This window comes from Gadus chalcogrammus, unplaced genomic scaffold, assembly GCF_026213295.1.
Source record: "Gadus chalcogrammus isolate NIFS_2021 unplaced genomic scaffold, NIFS_Gcha_1.0 GACHA026, whole genome shotgun sequence".
In the NCBI taxonomy this organism is placed as follows: domain Eukaryota; kingdom Metazoa; phylum Chordata; class Actinopteri; order Gadiformes; family Gadidae; genus Gadus; species Gadus chalcogrammus.
Genome location: NW_026613461.1, coordinates 246,887 through 253,478, shown reverse-complemented (window position 1 = coordinate 253,478; position 6,592 = coordinate 246,887). Strand labels below are relative to the sequence as shown.

The window sequence follows — 6,592 nt, the reverse complement described above, 5'->3', positions numbered from 1 at the left end:
AACATGCGGGCAAGACGACATCAGCTCAAGAACTTCCTCCGAGCCAGTGGCTACCCCCCCCGAACGGTGGCTCTGCAGTTCGGCGGGGTGCTAGTTTTCCGGCTCCTGGGCCTGATGAAAATGCCTGTTAGACTGTTGGCGATCAGGCAAGAAGACTGTGTGCGAGCAGAAACCCGAACGCCATCACACTCGCTTGCGTAGTGACCTGACTGTTGGCAGCGCCGGCATATAACATGGGTGATCGGGCCTTTTCTGCTGCTGCCCCTAGACTATGGAACGCCCTCCCTGACCACCTGAGGGCTCCACAGACTACAGCTCTTTTTTAAACGGAACCTCAAAACCCATCTCTTTAAAAGAGCATTTAGCTAAACTTTCTTTGAGGTTCCCCCTTTTTTAATAGTTTTTTTTCTTTTGGTATTTTTATTTATTTATTTATTTTATTTTTTTCTCTGAAGCACTTTGAGATTCTTGAATATAAAGTGCATTATAAATACAATTTATTATTATTATTATTATTATTATAACAGGGCCACGACGAGGTGGAGGGTGGCGCAGATGAGAGGGCTGCAATGTGGCGATGCTCTGGGTAAGTTGGTTCAGCTGTTCTTGCTGCAACCTTAACATCTCTCTCATCTCCACCATTTCCTGTCCCTGAGGTGGAGTGGTTGCTCCCCGGGAGCCACTCTGTACCCCGTACTGGAGACCAAAAGCTGAAGGAACGGAATGACTCCGACCCCAACCCCCCCCCCAGGTAACCCCTCCCGTTCCCTACCGAATCGCCTCACCCCGGACATCAAGCAAAGTAGCAGTAGCCTGCCTCCTGACCAACTGCTTCAGCTCGCGACGCAAGGCACCGTCCAAAACATGCTCGACAAATTGGTCGCGCAGCAGAACGTCTGCATTCGTCATACCACCAGGTGCACTTCTCTTCACCGACTCCATCAAGCTCAACAACGCGAGGGAGAACTCGTGCAGTGTCTCCCCTTCTTGTTGCCGTCGGGAGAAGAACTCCTCCTGTAAGGCTACATAAGACTTTGAGCACCCATACAGTTCCTGTAACACAGAGATGATTTTAGCTGAGTCTTCCTTCTCCACAACAGACCGATATTTGATCTCCTCTCGAGCCTCACCCTCAAGATGATCAAACAAGAAAAAGGCTTGCTCAGATGTGGATAAGTGACGCGCCCGCATGCAGGCTTTGAGCCTCCTCAAGCCACTCAGTCAACCCCATACCTGATTTTCCCCTGAACATAGGACACTTTCTATCCCTTGGCACAAAAACCAGCCTCTCTGCTATGGGGTTCCTAGTAGTAACAGGGGCCACAGGTGGCACAGAAGAAGTGGAGGATTCGGAACTAGGACCGGGCACGGCCACAGCCTGCTCCTGCCGCAACCTCTCATTGTCCACCTTTAACTGCGCCACCAGCTCCCTCAATTCCTGCAGCTCTACATCCATAACTGACACTACAGTCAGACTAGGACACAACAACCCCACAACTGGATTCTCACCGGGACTCTGCGGACCACGAAAGGCCAAGCTGCCGTTTTGCCTCTGAACACAATTCAAAACATCTACATCAAATATGTACCCTGGGGACTATTAAAATAAACAAAAAAAAATGATATAAAGAAACTGGACCACACGTCTCTGCTTTCCAAAAGTAATTATCCTGCCGACAACGCCAAATGTGGCATTCGGGGGTCGGGGAAACAATAAGATAAAGTTCAGTTAAAGAACTAGTGACAAGTTGCCAACAACGCCACCCCAGGAATTTCACCTGGAGAGTTTAGATTAACCTAAGTTAAAGCACACAAGTTCGTTCACTAATGAAAGCTTGAGACTGGGTCCAGCATACAATTCATTCCTTTTAATTAATATATATAATCTTTAAGCATGACTTCTCAATAAAATATGTTCACACAAACACACTAAAGCGAACACACACACACACACACACAAAATACACAAAAAGGGAAGAGCAAATAACTAAATGGGTTTTAAATCAAAAGTAAAGGAGATTTATCCAAACTGATAAATCCAAATGAATAAGTAAAGCAATTAAACCAAACCAAAATAACTAAGAAAACGAATTAAACCAAAACAACCATGCAAAGCAACCCACAAAACACAAATAATATCATGGATAAGTAAAGCAATTAAGCCAAAACAAACATGCAAAGCAACCCACAAAACACAAATAATATCATCAATAAGATCAGTTGGAAGTCTGTTAAATGAATGGATCAAAATAATGAGACTTAGGGTGAGGCAGCAATCACCATACTCGGGGCAGGTACAGCACAGTAGGAGATGCAGAGTAGGATCGATGTGTTGGCTATATAATCAGTGGACAAAACGGCAGCCGGCCAACAGCAGCGTGAAGAGGGGGGGGGGCGTGCTGGCAGAAACCGCCCACACACACGTCAACCCTGCCATAGAAAATACATTTGTTCTGGAGGCTGAACAACAACTGTAATAACTTGGGTTAGCGTCATCTTATCCACATACCGTCAGGAGTTGAATGAACATCAAAGGGGAGGAAGGGGACCACCTGTAGCGAGCAACACCATTACAAGTGCAACTCGATCTACAGCTGATCGCTCCCCGCTGCAACAGGTAGAGGAGGAAACACTCGCACGCCCTACAACTGGGGTCGATACGGGAGAGGGAAGACCCGGCCAATAAACTGCCTGAGGGATGGAAGCCAATATTGAGGACTTGTGCAAAGTTTAGAAGGTACACAGATGCACACAACCACTACATACCAAACAACGGCGAGCTGCACGATCCAACTAAAAGGCGATCAGGTGAGGCGATCAGGTTTCGGTGACAACAGGGGGCGGGGTAGCCAGGAGCTCCCAGGCAAGAGTGCTCCCAGTGCACAACCACCCACCTTTATAGGCAGCGCACCCAACAGTGATAGGCCGGTACTGCAGCACTAATTAAAGGCCCATCCTGCTACATATGGTATCGTAAAATCACGTACTACCCCGTACCACCCCGAAGGAAATGGTCAATGCGAGCGGTTTAACCGGACACTCCACAACCTGCTGCGTACTCTGCCAGTGTCTCGTAAAAGGGATTGGCATACGTGTCTTCCTCACGTCCTTATTGTTACAACACGACTCCCACCAATCAACGGGAGAATCTCCCTTTGCCTTGATGTTCGGGCAGGAACCAAGGCTACCACTCGATTTCTTGTTGGGTTAGGGTCGAGAGCCCGGTCGGGGGGTCCATCCATGAGTGGGTGCAAGAGCATCAAGCCCGCTTGGAGGTGGCCTTTGAAGGCGCAAGGGAGCGCTTGAAACATGCTGCCGCTCGGCGAAGGCGAGTCCATGATCAGCATGTAATAGATTTGCCTTTGCAGGAAGGGCAGTTGGTGTACTTGCGCGACTTCAGGGCAGGGGGCCCCAGAAGACCCGAGATCGGTGGAGCTCGATGAAGTATCGAGTGTTGAGGATGCCTAGAGAGGGTGGCTCAGTGTATACTATTGCGCCAGTAGACGATGAGACAAAGGGCAGACAGGTCCACCGCACTATGCTGAAGGCGGTCGTAGGGGTGGACTCACCTCGTCCTGCCTCTTCCCACAACTCGTCACCCAGGGACGAACCATCTCCAGAAGAGGAGCCTCCATTTGAGTATGATTTGTTAGTCCTTGACCTTTTGTGGCAAATTCTGCCATACCATCCGCCGGACCAATTATGTCCCAAGGGCCTTCATCAATTCCAAACCCGGGGGCATCCTCATGTTCTCCTTTGGTCACTTGCCCTGATTCCAGCAACATGGGTCCACGCCGGACCCCACGTCAAACGGGCTGGTCAGCACCCGAATGTGCATCGTCTTCCGCGGCCTGCTGGAGAGGCGCAAGTGGCCAACCCTTCTGCTTCTGTGTCCAACTCAGTGTCTGCCTTGTTTAGACCCTGGAGTTAGCTTGTGTGTTGATCGTCGGGACGACGATCCAAGAAGGTGGGGTAGAATGTAGCAGGATAGAGGTGCTATCCATGTTAGTCACGGTTAAGTACCACTAGTGGCCGTCATGATGTGGGCGGTATAAAAGCAGCCATCCTCCACCTGCCTCTTTCTTTTTGCGCTCCTGTCACTTGCGCGTCACTTCCGGGCCAAAAGGTAGTCTGGTCCGATAGGGCGACTATTTGTTGCTGCTTCAGGGTTTTCGTGCGAGCTATGGTGTAAGTTCTTGTAAGCAAGTTATTTTAAGTATTCTTTCGTGACAATGTAGTTGATGCTGTCTGATAGCTAACGCTAAGTGTGTTCTCAGGTAAACGCTGATGACGGCCGGAGTCCTCTCTCACTCCCTCCTCCTGTGTGAACGCGAGTGTGTGTGTGTGTGTGTGTGTGTGTGTGTGTATGCCAGTGTTTGGTCGTAAACAGGTATGTGTTAGCATAGCAAACAACTGTAGCATTTCTGTTTTATGTAGCCACACTAACATCATGTTTGGTCGTAAACAGGACCAACTGCAATCAGCTCATTGGGGCTGCTGCTGCTTTGCCAGGCTGATCTTGCCTTCCCACAGCTACTCTGCTTCGCTGCTTTGCTAGGCTGATCTTGCCTTTCCACGCTACTCTGCTTCGCTGCTGCATTGCTGGCTGATATTGCCTTTCCACGCTACTCCGCTTCACTGCTGCTGCACGCCGTGTTGTTTACTTCACGTGCTTTGCTCCGGCTGGCACCTCGTGCCTACTGCCGCCTGTCGCTGCGGCGCACCCCCCCCGAGGTAGTTCTACCAAGGGTGTTCATCCAGTGTGCCTTTTAACCGGGGTTTCCCCCCATCCGTGTGTGCATGAGTGTTGATGTGTGTTCTAATTATTTGAATGATTTGTTTTCTTTTGGTTTGATTACTTATCTAGTTCTGCGTTTATCTCAACTATTTTGTGTGTATTGTTTTTCTTTTGGTTTGATTACTTATTTAGTTCTATTTTCGTTTGGTTGCATGGTGAAGATTTTGCATTGAAAAGGAAAGAAGTTATTTAATAAATTGTATTTTTCTATAACATTTGAACTACGTACGTCTCATGCCTTCTAAACGAGTGGACTTACCAGTGTGCTTTGCACTTTACATCAATTCCCTGAGGTGAAATTCCCAGGGTGGCGTTCCTTTTTCTTATTTCTTAGTTAGATCTTTTAGTTTATTTTCCTTTCGCCTACCACCTTGCCACACTTGGCGTTGTCGGCAGGATCACTTTTTTTTCGAACGGCTGAGACGTGTGATCAAAAAGTGATTCTAACGCTCTGAAAAGCATTTTGCGCTCATAAACAAGAAATGTTGATCTCTGTCAATTTCAATGCAAACGTGTTACTAAGCTCACCACAGGGTTATAGGGCCATTACTCCACCATTTGGAAGTAGTTTTGAGCAAAATCAACAATGTAAGGTCAAAAACACATTATTGGCCAAAAAGTGATTCTAGCGCTCTGAAAAGCATTTTGCGCCCATAAAAACAAGAAATGTTGATATCTCTGTCAATTTCAATGCAAACGTGTTACTACGCTCACCGTAGCGTTATAGGGCCAACTCCACCATTTGGAAGTGATCAAAAAGTGATTCTAACGCTCTGAAAAGCATTTTGCGCTCATAAACAAGAAATGTTGATATCTCTGTCAATTTCAATGCAAACGTGTTACTAAGCTCACCACAGGGTTATAGGGCCAACTCCACCATTTGGAAGTGATCAAAAAGTGATTCTAACGCTCTGAAAAGCATTTTGCGCTCATAAACAAGAAATGTTGATATCTCTGTCAATTTCAATGCAAACGTGTTACTAAGCTCACCACAGGGTTATAGGGCCATTACTCCACCATTTGGAAGTAGTTTTGAGCAAAATCAACAATGTAAGGTCAAAAACACATTGTTGGCCAAAAAGTGATTCTAGCGCTCTGAAAAGCATTTTGCGCTCATAAAAATAAGACATGTTGATATCTCTGTCAATTTCAATGCAAACGCGTTACTAAGCTCACCACAGGGTTATAGGGCCATTACTCCACCATTTGGAAGTAGTTTTGAGCAAAATCAACAATATAAGGTCGAAAACACATTGTTGGCCAAAAAGTGATTCTAGCGCTCTGAAATGCATATTGCTCTCATAAAAACTAGAAATGTTGATATCTCTGTCAATTTCAATGCAAACGTGTTACTAAGCTCACCGTAGCGTTATAGGGCCATCTCCACCATTTGGAAGTGATCAAAAAGTGATTCTAACGCTCTGAAAAGCATTTTGCGCTCATAAACAAGAAATGTTGATATCTCTGTCAATTTCAATGCAAACGTGTTACTAAGCTCACCACAGGGTTATAGGGACATTACTCCACCATTTGGAAGTAGTTTTGAGCAAAATCAACAATGTAAGGTCAAAAACACATTGTTGGCCAAAAAGTGATTCTAGCGCTCTGAAAAGCATTTTGCGCTCATAAAAACAAGAAATGTTGATATCTCTGTCAATTTCAATGCAAACGTGTTACTAAGCTCACCGTAGCGTTATAGGGCCAACTCCACCATTTGGAAGTGATCAAAAAGTGATTCTAACGCTCTGAAAAGCATTTTGCGCTCATAAACAAGAAATGTTGATATCTCTGTCA

The 6,592-nt window shown here is 46.4% G+C and overlaps 1 long non-coding RNA gene across 1 annotated transcript; it reads right to left on the bottom strand.

Annotated features, from left to right (window-relative positions):
* Window positions 1–1,871: 1,871 nt before the first annotated feature.
* LOC130377969 (uncharacterized) lies at window positions 1,872–2,987 on the bottom strand. Its single transcript, XR_008894431.1, has 3 exons — window positions 2,767–2,987; window positions 2,510–2,691; window positions 1,872–2,430 (listed from the first exon to the last, which is right to left on the bottom strand). It is a non-coding gene; the product is annotated as an uncharacterized LOC130377969 (long non-coding RNA).
* Between the last annotated feature and the right edge of the window lie 3,605 nt (window positions 2,988–6,592).